Source organism: Poecilia reticulata, chromosome 11 (assembly GCF_904066995.2).
Source record: "Poecilia reticulata chromosome 11, P_reticulata-male-v2, whole genome shotgun sequence".
NCBI lineage: Eukaryota > Metazoa > Chordata > Actinopteri > Cyprinodontiformes > Poeciliidae > Poecilia > Poecilia reticulata.
The window spans coordinates 22,229,864-22,247,313 of NC_088840.1; the positions used below are offsets into that span (position 1 = coordinate 22,229,864).

The window sequence follows — 17,450 nt, forward strand, 5'->3', positions numbered from 1 at the left end:
CATATCAACAAGACGGATGCCAATATTTTCAGGCTCATAAATTAAGTTGCATTTCCTCCTACATTAACAGACTAGAAGTGAAGCATGATATAAAATGTTCTACATAATGGGTCTCTGTTGTAATGCTTTTGAGCTATTATGATATCAAAAGACAAAGCAGAGAATTTCAAACCATTTGCGGAGAACGTTTACAACAGACACGGACTGAAAAAAAGTTCGACTCATATGTGTCAATAAAAGTGTAAAAACCGTATTTATTTCAAATAATTTGCGAAATAAAACCCACCGTATTAGGGATTACATGGTTAGGAAACGTGATAATGTTACAAATATCTTAAAAATTTCCTCTTCGGTCATATTTTTATCCGTTTCCTCGTCAATATGCGAGAGCTTAGAGCGATGCGCGCTCCCGCGACAGGGGATGCAAATTTGGGCAGGGGGGCTTTTCTGGGCATAACACCTGTCAACGGAAGAGGAGTCCTGCGAAAGCAGAGAGCATTGCAGAGAAGCTGTAGCCTTCAGCTAGCTGCCTAGCCTCCACCTCGGCGTTATGTTGCTTAGCAGCCGTGACACAACATGATTTAAACAATGTTTGTAGGCGAGAATGTAGATGTATAAATCTTACATTTCTGCTCGGTTCGTTCATCAGTGCATCACCTAATTGCAATATCTGTCCGACGTTTTCGGAGACGTCTGCTCCTGCTGTGTTAACACCTTGTTCCCCTCGCCTGCTGCCAGCTGGTCCAAGTTTAGTATACCATGGGAGAACACCTGACTCATTTGGGCTTTCCCAAATGACAGTTAGTTAAACACAGATATTAAGTCAGGTAACATCTAGTTGTAATATTTTGGTTCACTCAAATATTTCATTTATTGCTGAGTAAATCGGTTTGACTGATTAAAGTTAAGCCTAAAAACATAGTAGTTTGATTAAACTGTATTGTCTTACCTGAGATTTGGAGAGTATTTGAAAAGGGATTATTTGCTTACATTCCTTGTGTAAATGTGCTATACGTGTTTAAACATTTTAGAATCAGACTAACAGATTTTTTTAAATATGCAGCAGCCTTTATTACAAAAGGTGAAGAGTCATAGAGAAGTCAGGAGAAAAAAAACATACTTCGAGTCCGTTTTTTTTCTTCACAACGAAGCTAATACGACATAAAAACAATGCCATACTTGACGGAGTTTGGCTACATCGAGGCTCACTGCAGTAAAAAGACATATGGAGGATCAGATAGCAGGTAAAGCAGCGCACAGCTACAAACATTCACCTGGATTAGCATGACGGTCAGAAAGCTAAACAAATAACCCGCAAAATTATTTAAGTCTTCGAGCTGCGATGTAAGACGCTGGTTCTGCTCTTGCTGTTGAACCGCTGCTACGCGCTACAGGTAGTAATATTTCACAGACAGAGTGCCGCTTCTGCTCCACCTGGTAGTGACTCTCACACCGAACATCTGTTTAAAGCTGCAGCATCTAACAAAAAAAAAATACATTTTACATACTTATTAAAACTTTCGCTGTCCTAACATGAGACAGATGATCTCTAAAAAATAATCGATCTCCTCCCTGCTCTGCATAATTACTCCGTTCAGTCAGAAACAGCCACTCAGAACTAGCAGTAATCAGCTAGCCACCATGCTATCAGGAAGTTTTCATTCAGTAACTCAAGATTGTAATGGATCCTGCATTTGCCTTTGAATGTTAAGTTTTATACTGGAATTTGTTTGGAAATGTTGAGAGGTTTTATTTTTGGCTCTTTGCATTATTTAGCCTCTTCAGAGTCTTCATATGTTATCTGTCTGTTAAAGATAGTATTACCGATAGCAGTACAATTTGCTGAATGCCTGTTTTGTTTAGTTTTCTTCTTGGAAAAAGTTATTTAAAACTAATTTTTTGCTAAATTAAAGTGAATTCATGGTTCCTTTTTCCACATAATGTAACCGGTAGTGTTTATGATTAAAAAAAAAAAAAAATAATTATGTGATCGGAATCTTTGATCGGTATCGGTGATCGGTATTGGTGATCGGCCCTCATGGGTGATCGGTATCGGCAGGAAAAAACCTGATCGGCAGATATCTAATAAATACAGAAACAAGCATAAAAATCAAAACATCTACAATAGTGATAGTAATATTAATGATAAAATAATGGTCAGTGCAAAGCAGCCTGCAAATTCTTTGGTGGGGGCGGTGAGGGACCTGGATAAAGGCTAGGGGGGCACTAAGCCAAAAAAAGTTGAGAAACAATGGTCTAACCTGTTCTGCAGCAGAACCACACCTGCCATAAACACAGAGGAGCGGTTGGGTTGACAGTTTAAATGTAGAGGATCAGGTATGTTTTGTTTAAAACTTTCATTTTCAAGAAGGCTGTTCATCAGCTCTGCACTCTGCACAACAAAAGCTTTGTACAATAAGTATGATCAAATCTTAGTTTAATTAAGGATCTGTCATGTGAAATGTGGCTTGTTGTTTTTTATCTGCTCTTAGTCAAATGTGGCCACTGGCCACTAATGCCAAAGTAACATTCAAGTGGCCTATTATGCTTCCTTGAACAGTTTAATTATATGTCTATGGACTGTAATAAAATGTTCACTACACTCTGTTAGGAAAATAATTTTTTTCTCCTAAAACCTTTTTTCCCTTTGCCGCTGCGTGATACTCGTCACGATTGCTAAGCAACATAAGGCCACGGTAGAGGCTAAGCAGCTAGCTGAAAGCTACAGCTTCTCTCTTCTGGTTGTCGAGGACCCAAAGATGAAAAACCTGACTCTGAAACTGACACAGCTGTTCTTTGTTCGACTTCCCCTAGTGATCTGGATCACTTCTGTTTTCAGCATTTTTTGTTTGCATCTCTTTTTTGTTGCATGTGTTTTTCTCATCTTTGCTGGGTGTTTGTACCTGTTTGCCACCGTAAAATACAGTGGTGAAAGTAAATATACCTTCATATACTGGCATCTGTAGGTTCCAGTATTTTTACTGTAAATTTAGTTTTACTACTGCATTCACTTTATGAGCAAGCTACTGCAAAGAAAACTGTAATGCTACTTTTAAAGTACAGTCTTAGTTTTATGATGGAACATTAATACCTGACCCAGTGTAAGCTTCTTAGAAGTGCTACAATTGGTGTAGTTCTAAAATGCATAATCTGCATTAATCAGAACTTCACATAACACAAAAGAGGATGCGATAAGTAACCGTCAGAACAGAATTTTTATTTAAAGGAACCATCCATCCATCCATTTTCTTCGCTTATCCGGGGTCGGGTCGCGGGAGCAGCAGCTTCAGAAGGGAGGCCCAGACTTCCCTCTCTCCAGCCACTTCTTCCAGCTCCTCTGGGGGAATCCCAAGGCATTCCCAGGCCAGCCGAGAGACGTAATCCCTCCAGCGTGTCCTGGGTCTTCCCCGAGGCCTCCTCCCGGTGGGACATGCCCGGAACACCTCACCAGGGAGGCGTCCAGGAGGCATCCTGACCAGATGCCCGAGCCACCTCAACTGGCTCCTCTCGACGAGGAGGAGCAACAGCTCTACTCTGAGTCCCTCCCGGATGACCGAGCTTCTCACCCTATCTCTAAGGGAGAGCCCAGCCACCCTGTGGAGGAAACCCATTTCGGCCGCTTGTATCCGTGATCTCGTTCTTTCGGTCATGACCCAAAGCTCATGACCATAGATGAGGGAACATAGATCGACCGGTAAATCAAGAGCTTCGCTTTTTGGCTCAGCTCTCTCTTCAACACGACGGACCAGTACAGCGCCCGCTTCACGGCAGACGCTGCCCCAATCCGCCTGTCGATCTCCCGCTCCCTTCTTCCCTCATTCGTGAACAAGATCCCCAGATACTTAAACTCCTCCACTTGAGGCAGGATGACCCCCCTGACCCGGAGAAGGCACTCTACCCTTTTCCGGCTCAAGACCATGGCCTCGGATTTGGAGGCACTGAGCCTCATCCCGGCCGCTTCACACTCGGCCGCAAACCGCTCCAGTGAAAGCTGCAGATCACGATCTGATGAAGCCAACAGGACCACATCATCCGCAAAAAGCAGAGATGAGATCCTAAGGCCACCAAAACGGATCCCCTCAACACCTCGGCTGCGCCTAGAAATTCTGTCCATAAAAGTAATGAACAGAATTGGTGACTAAGGCCAGCCTTGGCAGAGTCCAACTCTCACCGGAAACGAGCCCAACTTACTGCCGGCAATGCGGACCAGACTCTGACACCGGTCATACAGGGACCTGACAGCCCGTATCAAAGGGCCCGGTACCCCCATACTCCCGGAGAACCCCCACAAGGCCTCCTGAGGGACACGATTGAACGCCTTCTCCAAGTCCACACATGTAGACTGGTTGGGCGAACTCCCATGCACCCTCCAGGACCCTGCTGAGGATGTAGAGCTGGTCAAGTGTTCCACGACCAGGACAAAAACCACACTGCTCTTCCTGAATCCGAGGTTCGACTATCCGATGGACCCTCCTCTCCAGGACCCCTGAATAGACCTTACCAGGGAGGCTTAAGAGTGTGACCCCCCTGTAATTGGAGCACACCCTCCGGTCCCCCTGTTAAAACAGGGGGACCGGAGGGTCCACTATACCTCAAACCACATATATTTCCAGTTTAATCAAACATTCAATACGAGTAACGCAAAACCATTCCTCAGAGAACTGGTAAAAAAATAGGCCTTCAAAGTCAATATATAGTTTCACTAACACAGGAATAAAAATCAGTTTACAGCGACATAAACTGGGTTTAACTCATTAATTTCTACAATCTTATGAAAATAAAAACACAGTTCTTAAAGAAATATTCATGCTTTGGTTATCACTAAGCAAATCAATGAAAAAGGACGTTCAAAATCTAAAATTCAACATGGCTGAAATAATGTGGAATTCTAGTATTAACAGGGTTTTAAAATGTTAACTATTAATGGTTTTCAAGAGTTCAAGTGGCACTTTATTAGATGCAGATGAAGGCACCGTCCAACATGGAAAAAGAAAGGACAATACAATTTAGATCCTAAATAATATGGAAACAGAAATATTTCAAAGAAAAGAAAAGGACAACAACTAACCTGAATGAGATGCCACTCAAAGTCCATCAGGTTTTTGAAGAGGGAGGAAACCTGAACATTGACTGTCACTTTTTCTTTTGAATGGTCTATCCTGTCTTTTTGGATACCATCTTCCCATGACCGGCTTTTGTGCCCCTTTCTGGGTTAATCCCAATGAAGCGACTTAAAACAAAATCAAAATGGGAAAATTCCTGAGAATATAAATAGTGTGGCATTCTGAATACAGCTGGTACAATATATAAATAAAGCTGTTTTTAATTATGTAAAGAGAAAACATCACCACCTTCGTCAAATGTTAGAAGGTAGAAGATGTAGATGTAGAACAGGGGTGTCTAAAGTCGGCCCTCGAGGGCCGGCATCCTGCATGTTTTAGTTCTCTCCCTAGTGGTTGTAACAACCTCCTCAGCAAGTCAATGTTCTCCTTAGGCCTCTAATGAGCCATCATTTGATTCAGGTGTGTCAAACAAGGGAGAGAACTAAAACATGCAGGATGAGGGCCGACTTTGGACACCCCTGATGTAGAAGATGGACAATGCTATCTTATCTGGAATGTTGGCTGGACCCTCTCAAAGACAATATGGCCTTCAATACTGACCATGCAGAAAACTGCTTGCCACAGGGACAGTAATAAACCAAGTCCTTAATTGGAAGAACATAAAACCAATCCTCTTATTTATACGGTATGCATTTAAATGACCATCATAATAAAGAGTGTCCACTCTGCCAGCTAAAGTAAAAGCAAGGATCTTAAACTCCTCAATTGTCGTGCAAGTCACATCAATGTTGAAAACTGTAGGCTAGATTAATATACAGAAGTTGTAGAGGAATTAATGGTACTTTGCACTGAAGGAGAAATGTGCTTTGAAAGTTCATCAAAAACTACCTTGGATGATCTTGTGATCACTGATGGTGAAGTGTCTTTGGTGCTGCTCTTGTTTTCACAAACATGCAGGAGGTAGGGCTGTCCTGGTTGCACAGCAATGAGGAAGGTTTCAACACTGGTTTGCATTTTTGACATAATGATATGACGACGAATAATAAAAATTATTAAATATATTTAGCAGCACAGCTACATTCATAAAGCAAACAAAGCCAATAAGAAAATGCTTCTACAAAGACGTAGGATCATTACAATAAAAACATATCTGCACATATCTGAAAAAATGGTCCACAGTTTGACATGAGCTGTTTTGGATTCTTCTTGTGGCCTTTGGATGGCTCTTGTTGCCGATACCGATCACCTGCCTCTCATTTCAGTTCCTGCCTGTGCAGCTGGTCTCCTCTTTCCTTCACACTGCGCAAACGCGCAGCAACAAATCCTAAGCGATGTGGAACTATAACACACTCAGTGAATGGGGAAGTTTGCGTGTTGCGGCGGAAAATTGAAGCACGTCAAAATGCATCAATACGACGTAACTAATACGACATAAAAACAATGGCATACTTGATGGAGTTTGGCTACATCGAGGCTCACTGCAGTAAAAAATACATATGGAGGATCAGATAGCAGGTAAAGCAGCGCACAGCTACAAACACTCACCTGGATTAGCATGACGGTCAGAAAGCTAAACAAATAACCCGCAAAATTATTTAAGTCTTCGAGCTGCGATGTAAGACGCTGGTTCTGCTCTTGCTGTTGAACCGCTGCTACACGCTACAGGTAGTAATATTTCACAGACGGAGCGCCGCTTCTGCTGCACCTGGTAGTGACTCTCACACCGAACATCTGTTTAAAGCTGCAGCATCTAACTAAAAAAAAATACATTTTACATACTTATTAAAACTTTCTGTCCTAACATGAGACAGATGATCTCTCAAAAATAATCGATCTCCTCCCTGCTCTGCATAATTACGCTGCTCAGTCAGAAACAGCCACTCAGAACTAGCAGTAATCAGCTAGCCACCATTGCTATCAGGAAGTTTTCATTCAGTAACTCAAGATTGTAATGGATCCTGCATTTGCCTTTGAATGTTAAGTTTTATACTGGAATTTGTTTGGAAATGTTGAGAGGTTTTATTTTTGGCTCTTTGCATTATTTAGCCTCTTCAGAGTCTTCATATGTTATCAGTCTGTTAAAGATAGTATTACGGATAGCAGTACAATTTGCTGAATGCCTGTTTTGTTTAGTTTTCTTCTTGGAAAAAGTTATCAAAAACAAGTTTTTGTCTAAATTAAGGTGAATTCATGGTTCCTCTTTCCACATAATGTAACCGGTAGTGTTTATGATAGAAAATAAATAATAATTATGTGATCGGTATCGGTGATCGGTATCGGTGATTGGCCCTCATGGCTGATCGGTATCGGTATCGGCAGGAAAAAACCTGATTGGCAGATATCTAATAAATACAGAAACAAGCATAAAAATCAAAACATCTACAATAGTGATAGTAATATTAATGATAAAATAATGGTCAGTGCAAAGCAGCCTGCAAATTCTTTGGTGGGGGCGGTGAGGGACCTGGATAAAGGCTAGGGGGGCACTAGGCCAAAAAAGGTTGAGAAACAATGGTCTAACCTGTTCTGCAGCAGAACCACACCTGCCATAAACACAGAGGAGCGGTTGGGTTGACAGTTTAAATGTAGAGGATCAGGTATGTTTTGTTTAAAACTTTCATTTTCAAGAAGGCTGTTCATCAGCTCTGCACTCTGCACAACAAAAGCTTTGTACAATAAGTATGATCAAATCTTAGTTTAATTAAGGATCTGTCATGTGAAATGTGGCTTGTTGTTTTTTATCTGCTCTTAGTCAAATGTCGCCACTGGCCACTAATGCCAAAGTAACATTCAAGTGGCCTATTATGCTTCCTTGAACAGTTTAATTATATGTCTATGGACTGTAATAAAATGTTCACTACACTCTGTTAGAAAATTATTTTTTTCTCCTAAAACCTTTTTTGGATGAGAAATATTAACGGAAATGAAATGTTAATGTGACAAAATTGTAATGAATTTAGTCAGAAGATCAGCTTTCTCTAAATCAAATTAGAATGAAAACCTGACCTGATTGAGAAAAATGTATGTCAATATTTGATTCAGCAGTCCAAAAATATTCCTGATTCAGTTGAAAAAACATAGAAAACTAGATATCTTTTGTAACCCAGTGTTATCCAAGTCTAGAAAATAAAATCCGCACCTGCAGTAGTACTTCACACATCTCTCTGATCCATCAGACAGAAATAAACCCATTTTACACCTAACACAGGGGTGTCCAAAGTGTGGCGATGGGGCCATTTGTGGCCCTTGAAAGGATTTTGTTCAATCCCAGAATACAAGTCAACAATGGTAAAAACAATTGATAACCCAAAAAGTTGGAAATTCTTTTAATAAGACAACAATATGAAGCCCTTTACTCTGTTGAAAGACTCATGACCTGCGACTGAGACCAAACTTTCTGTCACTGGTCAGCACATTTCTCCCCAGAATGCCTGGATAGCTTGATACTCTGCACAGATTGAAAACCACCTGAGCCAGCTGCAGCAAGACAATGATAGAACAAAACCAAGCTTCCTTCATGTTTCCCAGTAGGGACAGTGGTTTTATAGGTCTGCTTCATTTTTACGTCTCTGAACAAAGAGCTAAAAAAGTTATGAAGCTTCACAGCTTCTTTTTGCTCTGATAGAGAAATACCCCAAGCGACTTGCAGCTGCAATCACAGCAAAAGGTGGCACTACAAATTATTAACACAAGGAGGCTGAATAATATTGCACGCCCCATTTTGCAGGGTTTTATTTGTTAAAAAAGTTCAAAATACCCAATGAATTTTGTTTCACTTCACAATTGTGTCCCACTTGGTGATTCTTCACAAATAATAAAAATCTTAGATCTTTATGTCTGAAGCCTGAAAAGTGGCAAAAGGTTGAGAAGTTCAAGGGGGCTGAATACTTTTGCAAAGCACTGTATCTTTGAACATGTGTAATATAAGTAAACTCTTACTTAACTGGGCTAAATTTATCTCTGAATCCTCCATCTCCTGATTTAACCTTGGTGATTCATTACAGACTGGTTCTTGCTGTGTTTTCATGCTCAGAACAGACAGATCTGTTTTGACCCTTTCCAAACAAATACAATCGTGCTCTAACCTGTTCTGCAGCAGAACCACACCTGCCATAAACACAGAGGAGCGGTTGGGTTGACAGTTTAAATGTAGAGGATCAGGTATGTTTTGTTTAAAACTTTCATTTTCAAGAAGGCTGTTCATCAGCTCTGCACTCTGCACAACAAAAGCTTTGTACAATAAGTATGATCAAATCTAAGTTTAATTAAGAATCTGTCGTGTGAAATGTGGCTTGTTTTTTATCTGTTCTAGTCAAACATGGCCATTGATGCGAAAGTAACATAAGTGGCCTATTATGCTTCCTTGAACAGTTTTATTATAGGTTTTTATTATAGGTTTTGCCCATTTTGAGCTTCTTTCATAAGGAGGCATCTTCCCACTTTAAATCCAAGTAAACTGCTGCTGGCCATGCCCCCAACTCAACATTTACACTCACAAATGAAAATGGTTACAAATACAGGTTACAAATAGATGTGCAATTACCCAACTGCACAACCTTGAAAAGCAGAAGTAGAGCCTCCTGCAATATCAACAAGAATGCAGCAAATAGTTTCTGAATAAGTCAATAACCCAGGGCCGTGCAGAGACCACTAAAGGGGCAGGTGCTCAACAAAAAAAGGGCACATCTAACCGCATTCTAGGACAGAATATTAACAAAGCCACTCAGCTTTCAGAGTTTAATAAACAATGATAAATTACAAAATTGTGACATATACAATCAAAGCTAAGGAAAATCTCTATATAGAGCATAACACTATGCAATATGTAAGATATTTTATTAGTAATTTCTTTTTGAAGGTCTATTTTGTTATTGCAATATTGCAATATTCAAACCTGCAATTTAGCAAGATATGTAAATCAGAGCTGGACCACCAGTTATATTTTGTCTTTACAGAATTACACTATTAAAAATATAAACAAGGGCACAATGCAACCTTTTACTGAACTGTAATCTATATAAAAAGAGCTGCCTGTTTGCTGCAGTGGAGATGAAGATGGTCCATTCAGGAAAGCAGAGCTGCATCAAACTTTAATGTGGAACTGCAGAAAAGAAAAAGCAAAAATTGAATTGTTAATGTTTTTCCTCACCTGGCTGTCTCCTCCCGCTCCCCCAACAAAAAACAAATAATTTTAGTACATGTCATTGTGTGATGTGTCAGAAGATGACTTAGGAAATAATAATAATTTTAAAAAAATTGACCAAAAGGGCACTTCAGGTGGATGCGAAAACATAAATTCCCCCCCGCCCCGGTTGGAAGTTACGTCAGGGTGAAGGAGCGTAAAAATATGCTCGCTCTCTCCCCTGCCCCCCCTAGACGACAATACGTGAAAGGTAAAACTCGTTACATTTCCCTCGTTATGTGCGCGAGGTGAAGGAGCGTAAGGCGCGCTGATGTATATGGAAAAACATAATCGGCGCGTCGCCCCCTCCAGACGGGGTTTTGACATCCCCTCTGGTGCTGCGCCCCTATGCGTTGCATGCGCTGCATGCTCACTTTTTGCGCCACTGCTGCTATACCCCTTAAAGATTTAGCGGGGGTACGCAGTACCTGCAAGAGAGGAGCGGCTGTCAGCTGTAAAAAAAAAAAAAAAAAAAAATCAATGGGTCCATTGTGCAGCCGTGAGTGCGCCCACTAATCAGCCGTGACTGATTAGTTTTTCAAGAACAATCTGAAATACGACTTAATCAATTAATAAATAACTTTTTTGCCCATTTCATATTGTTTCTGAACTGTTCTTTGCTAGAGCAGCGGTGCGATACGTCGATCGCGGAAGGTTTTGAGTCGATCTCGGCTTTAGGTGGCAAACTGAACGCAGACAGGAGACTGAGAGCAGCACGTCCTCCTCTGGCTCGCTTAAAACGTTCGTAACTTTATGAAAGAACAACAAAAAAAATTCAATAAAAGTGTTCAAATTAATGACCCAACAATTATAATCTCAGTAATTATTGTTTCAACAAGGTGTTGCGCAATTCTGTGCGTTTCGGTTCCATTAGCAAAATAACGAGCAGAGCAGGAGTTTAAAATTAACTAATCAACCACCGATGTGTTTATTTTTTAAGACTTTTTTGACTCTAGTGCCCTTTATTTGACAGTTTATTGACAGGAACGTGGGTAATGAGAGAGGGGGAAAACATGCATGAAGGGTCGCCAAGGCCATTAATCGAACCTACCACAGCTGCGTCGAGGACTAAGGCCTCCATATGTGGGTTGTGCTTAACCCCTCTGCCACCACAGCACACCCCAGGGAGCGCTTATTAATAGTCGCAAAATAAATATCAAGCCTGCAAACCTAATATCGCATCGGACTGAATGTTATGTTTTTAAAGTAATCTCAGATCGGTTTGTGGAGTGCAGGAGGTTGCCATGGCAACGGGTGTGCTTAAATGACAGAGAGAGACGGAGAATAAAAGGGTGCGAGTGGTTTTGGGTTGATCATCTGTTCGGGTTGTTTTACCTTTCTTTACCTTTGCTGTGGCGCATCACAGCCGCTGTAATTTCTGAACGTTCAATAAACGACAAACTTTGGACTAATTATCTCGTTCTTTGTTAGTATAGTCATTTACAACAAACAAACACGGTAAATGTTTCATTAAGTATTTAACAAACAAATGTCATCTACCGCGATAATTATGTGAAATTAAATGAATTGTCTAATATAAAAAAATAGTTTGTTGCTGTCGGGCCTGAGAGGCTTTTCCTTTAACAATTTTTTTTGCCTCTTATTTAGTGGAAATCTTGATGTTTAGACTTTCTCCAAAATTATAACCTTTTTCAACGTTTATAATTAAACTGTTGAAAATGAGGCTCTAACATTCACTATTGACATTGAAATAAAATCCAGTCCAACATCTGGTTTGAGGTGATTCCTCTGGAACCTGTTGGAGGAAAAATATCCCAACTTCAGAAGATGAGCTTTTAACCTAACAGAGCTCTGTGGTTCCACCTGTCAGTCTGAGAGTCAGGGTGAGGAGGCGCCATGTTAGGAAGAGAAGTGGAAGCTGCAGGATCTTCAAAACAAACAGGTCATGATGCGAGGCTACTGATTATCCCTCTGTCTGGACACAGGATCAATAGAACCAGTTTAAAAGCTAAAATTAATGGTTATATGCCAGACATGGAAAACTGGGATGCACTCCATGCCATGATATTCAGAGTTTAAGTCTCATGGCATCTCAAGGTGTCAACATTGCAGCCAGTGGGCTGAAGGAGGAAACAACTTTATTTTGTAGCAATTCAAGAGCTACCCAGCTTTTATTGCTACGCAAAAAAATTAATAAGCACAGAAACTCCAAAGCACACAAAGAAACTATATATATATATATATATACACTGCTCAAAAAATAAAGGGAACACGTAAACACTTAAGTGAACACTTAAGTTCACTGCAGCACTAATGAATCTCACCGGATTTTGGACTCAATCTCAGCTTCTGAATCTCTGAATCTAGAACTCGTTGGCTGAAAAACATATATATATATATATATATATATATATATATATATATATATATATTACTAAATGTTTCGTTGGATGACTACAAATTGGAAATAAAAAATGATTTTTTTCTTTGACGGACAACAAAAAAACTCCAGCGCCACCTCTGCTCCAAACTACGAACATTGTCGGTCCCTCTTCGGTTTTTTCTCTTTTTGCAGAGGATCAATAAATAACTTATTGGTGTTTTACCATCACCACCAGGTATGAAGTGCTTTAGCCTTTGAGTTTCACCACAGCGCAGCATAACTGAAACACCCAGGAGAAGAATTTCAGCTTGTTTTTATGAGTATAAAGAAGGCTGGTATCGCGCCTGATAAAATCTATTTATTTATGTCATTACATGGACTTTTATAAAGTTTTATACATTTTCTTTTCATATATTTATTATTGTTTTTCTTCTTTAGATATTAGGTTGGCTTAGAATGATTCCAAATAATGTACAGGAATAACCTGGTGCTGTTACATGTCAATCATCAGGGGGGCAACTGGGGGGGGGGGGGGGGCAATCAGATGACAGGGGGGCACTGGCCCCCTGGCCCTCCCTCTGGCTCCGCCACTGTGCCCATCTCCAGCTAACGTTCCGGGCGAGAGGCGGGATACACCCTGGACAGGTCGCCAGTCTGTCGCAGTACCGTAAACCTCAGAGAAATAAAAGACACAAAATGAAACTTCTACAGGTATGACGGATTTATAAGACACGTAACATCGATGTGCGCATGCGCATTATCACTGGTATTTGTTTTGTAACTGAGGAGTGGCTTATAATACTTTAGAGTGTGTTTAGTCTTAACTTTACAAGAAACAACAGACGGTGATCAGCTATAGACATTGTAGAGCAACATCCAGTTAAAGTAAGCAATTTTCGTTACAACGTACTTAGTTAGAAGGTGAACTATGATCCACCTATTAATAGCTTTTAGCTATCACATAGCTTTTGTATCATAATCTGAAAACATTTTTAAGAGACTGATTAATTTGGGTCTAAAATGTTTTTACTCTAAACTTGGATTATTTTTGGAAACCTTATATCTGATGTGAGAACATAGAAATATTTAAGTGCTAAAATTAAACTGGACATTAAAGTGAAGTGAATCTTGTTCTGCATAATTTAGACATATTCATATTAAAAGTAATTACCACCAATAAATACTCAATGATAATCTTAAAGTGTCAATTCAACAAGCAGATAACTCAACAGAAAAAAAGCAAACGTTATTAGTTTTATATTATTGATCAAGCATAGAAGCTGAAAGACTGAACAACACATTTATACGTCTACGGAAATGTGTCGGTGAAAAGGCATCCATTTTGTTTGATGTAAATATTATCACTTGCTAATTGTTTTGCTCACACAAGGCGATCATTTCCGTTCTTTGCTATCCGTTGGATTATAGTGTCGCTTCAGCGAACGCTGGCTTGCCAACCGCAACTCTAACCAAGATGGCGGAGCAGGAGGAGGAGGCTGGAGCACAGGTCTCCTCATAGCAGGCGCTGCTATTGGTGCTTATACAGGATTAACTTCAGCATATGAGAACATGGGTAAGGACACAGGAGAAATGCAATTCAGGGTATTTACATAGAAACATATACCTCTGCAGTGCACATTTGTAAACATATTTATTTACAACTGTAAGGTTTTTATATAAATTAAAAGCTTCAGGATCATTTTTAAGAGTAACAGCACAACCCTAACATGCAAAAATTGACACATTAGTGTAGCAAATTACAAATAAATCTTATCAGTCGGGGTTTTTCTTACTGACTGAGGTCCAGTACAGCTAAAAGTAGTTAGCAATCTTAGGTTTAAAACTATATGGGCTTAAAATATGTTTGTATCTATGTAATATATTTATGTATATATGTATTGTGCATGCTTAATATTTAATTCTTCCACACATCCATGCAGTTTTGTGCCAATATTTTGTTTGTATTGTCTTTATTAAATCTATGTGAGGTTCGCTTTTTAAATTGAATTACTGAAATAAAATGTTTTTTTAATGACGTTCTAATTTATTCAGATATTCAGAGTCTGTTAACAAAAGTAAGATGGCTGGAAACATCATCATCAAGGCCTTTCGAAGTGCTCTAAAATCTTAAACATCCTGTTATATATGGGGGACTTTTTCTCCTATAATCCAAGAGCGCACATTTTCAATCTGAAAGCAGGATTTCATATCTTTCTTCTCAAAACTTCTCCTCGCGCTCACACTTAAGTCTCTGCTCGAACTCTCTGCTCCCACTGGATGTAGGGGGAAACAACGACATCAGCTTTCTGCTCCATAGTACACTAATCATCCACCAGCAGTGTGCTGCTGGTGGATGAACAAAATCGTTGGCAGGATTTTGTTCTCCCAGCCAACTCCGTACATAGAGTGGGTGGCGCAGGTCGCTACAATTGATAGTAGCCACACAGGCACACCCGCTAGAAGGAAACAAAAGCACCCAGTACAATACTTTCATTCTATTGGATGAGAGGTTGCCAGGCAGCTCTGCCAAAAGGCAGTTCCAAAAGTGAGCAGAGTCTTCCCTTTCGCACTGCACAGTTGGCCTGGGTTGACCCGTTTTTGCATTAGCACTTCCAGCCCAGTTCCGCCCGGCTCCCTGGAACCCAGAGAGCTGCGGTTCCAATCGGGCTGTCCAGACCAGGCCGGTTTGGAGTTAACTGTTGATTGGTTCATTGGCTGTGGGTGCAGGACAAAGGCCAGATCTCTGGATGAGAGGAGCACTAGACTTTCTCGATGGCTGTCATTTCAATATGCTGCATCAATAAATTCCCATCATATTCTTACCCTACACTGGGATTATAATCGCCTCTTCACCTAAGATTTTAATGGTAAATGTAAGTAACATTTCTCCAATTGAACTGATCAGAAGTCATCTAGGCTGTAAACGAGGGGATTTCAGCATCTGGCATCACTCCAGCCGGGAAATCCCGCCTGACGCAGCGGTAGTTCATAGTTCAGCTGTCTGAGTCCAGCACAGACTACATTCAGATGAGATTTTTTTTTTCTTTAAATGTAAAGCTGAGGAGATCGCCTCGGTAGCTTTAGCAACAGGTCGATTTACGTGACGCATCCTGCTTAATGCAAAACGATCAGGGCCATAGCACCAATGGGACTGGGTCGAACCGAGCTGGGCCAGGCCGGACCCTGGAGTGCAAAAAGGGCTTAAGTCTGAGATGTTTTGAGTACAAACGTCACAAGTTTTGAGAAGAACAATATTAAGCTTTAAAAATTAAAATGTAAGCAAAAGTATTACAAGTTTTGAGAACAAAAGACATGACATCCTTTCATCAGACTGAAAATGTGTGTTCTGAGGTTATGGCAGAAAAAGTCCTCCATAGTTATATTCATGTTAGTCTTGGTGTCTTTCCTGGCAGTGAAGAATTGCAGGGAGATGAGGAGGAAGAGAGTGTTGGAGCTGCAGAGGATGAATAAAAATGTATTTTACACAGTTGAGTTTTCATTTTACACTTTGTTCTTGTGTGTTGGAATATAAAAAGGAAAATGATGGTGTTTCTTCGTAGATAGATGTGCTGGAGAGACTCCTGGAAATTCGACAAGAGGTCTTCTGCAGCTTCATCATTCCAAAGTTTTTCCGGGAGCAGCTGGAGGAAGAGATCATGCACACAGCAGACACTTTGGTGTTGGAGCGCGACGTCAAGAAGGACTTGGAAGAAATCTTTCGTGTGGATGACAACTGCGCTTCTGATTTCCTGAGCGCAGTAACCGGAATTGAAATGAGTCACGGAAAACAAATGTGGGGAAAAAACAGGAGAATGGAGGCGAGATCTTAGGAAGACCATTCAAGAGGAAGGCTTTGCAAACGTGAGTATGATTGCAAATTATTTTCATTTTAGCCTTGATATAAACGATAAAATTATGAATGTCAACCCAATCACGTACTGAAGGTTGTTTGCTAATATTTCTCCTTGTTCGTCTGCAGCTTCTTCAAGATTTATAGAGGTGCTTAAATGTTCAGCTGCAGCTTGAAAGGAACTTCACCACAAAATTCACAACGTAACTTTTTGGGTGTTTGGTTAAAAATAATCTATAGTTGTAGTTATATATGTTATAAAGCTCTTTTTTTTTTTGCTTTCATTTCCCATATCCCTATTTCAGTTTGGTGGCTGTCAGTCAATTCCTGTTGGAATCAAATTACATGTTTTCTATTGTTTTAGTTTTTGCAATAACATATTGGAAAACGTAACCGCTAAGATCTTACACAATGTGACAGGGAAACAACTTGATACATATTTTGTAACTTAAAACCTGAAAATAAACCTGATTGTCAGTGGTGCTACAATGAAGATAATCACATCTGAGCCCCTTAAATACTTGGGTATGTTCATGTGACCTCAGTAATAGTCTTTTCTTTGTGGCATGTGGGTGAGGGGGCTTACAGCAGATGGGCAGGTTTTAGGCCCTGAGAGGCGTTTGAGTCTGAAATCAAGGCAACAATAGGACAGCTGAGAAAAGCTCCAGCTGCTGTTCACAAAGTGAGACCCGGCAACAGACAACAGATGTGCTGTTATTGTGGAAAAGGACAATGTTGTGCTGTTATGAAGATTTATTCAGCTTAAAATCTGGGGCAGATGTAGATGTGTGTGAAATAACAATAAAAATCTATCTAAAAAAAGAAAAGAGAAAAACTGTGTTTTCTTGATTTATAAAAAAAAACCCATGATGAGAAAACAAACATGGCATTTTTGTTTTTTATCTTAAAAAGTGTTTCAGAACTTTTCATAAAATGCTACGTGATTTTATTTGGGTTTTTTGATATGATGATCCTGATTTATGGACAAAAGAAGAAAAAAAGAAAAAGAAT

General features: G+C 40.1%; 1 protein-coding gene across 2 annotated transcripts in view; it reads left to right on the plus strand.

The window, feature by feature from the left end:
- Positions 1–17,295, plus strand: part of ntaq1 (N-terminal glutamine amidase 1) — a 31,415-nt gene extending 14,120 nt beyond the window's left edge. The window contains exons 6-9 of one of the 2 annotated variants that reach the window (XR_014089730.1): positions 14,018–14,162; positions 16,003–16,076; positions 16,150–16,450; positions 16,569–17,295. The gene's annotated coding sequence lies outside the window, so the exon portion shown is untranslated. The remainder of the gene's footprint in view (positions 1–14,017; positions 14,163–16,002; positions 16,077–16,149; positions 16,451–16,568) is intronic. The other variant, XR_014089729.1, reaches the window with a different exon arrangement.
- Positions 17,296–17,450: the final 155 nt, after the last annotated feature.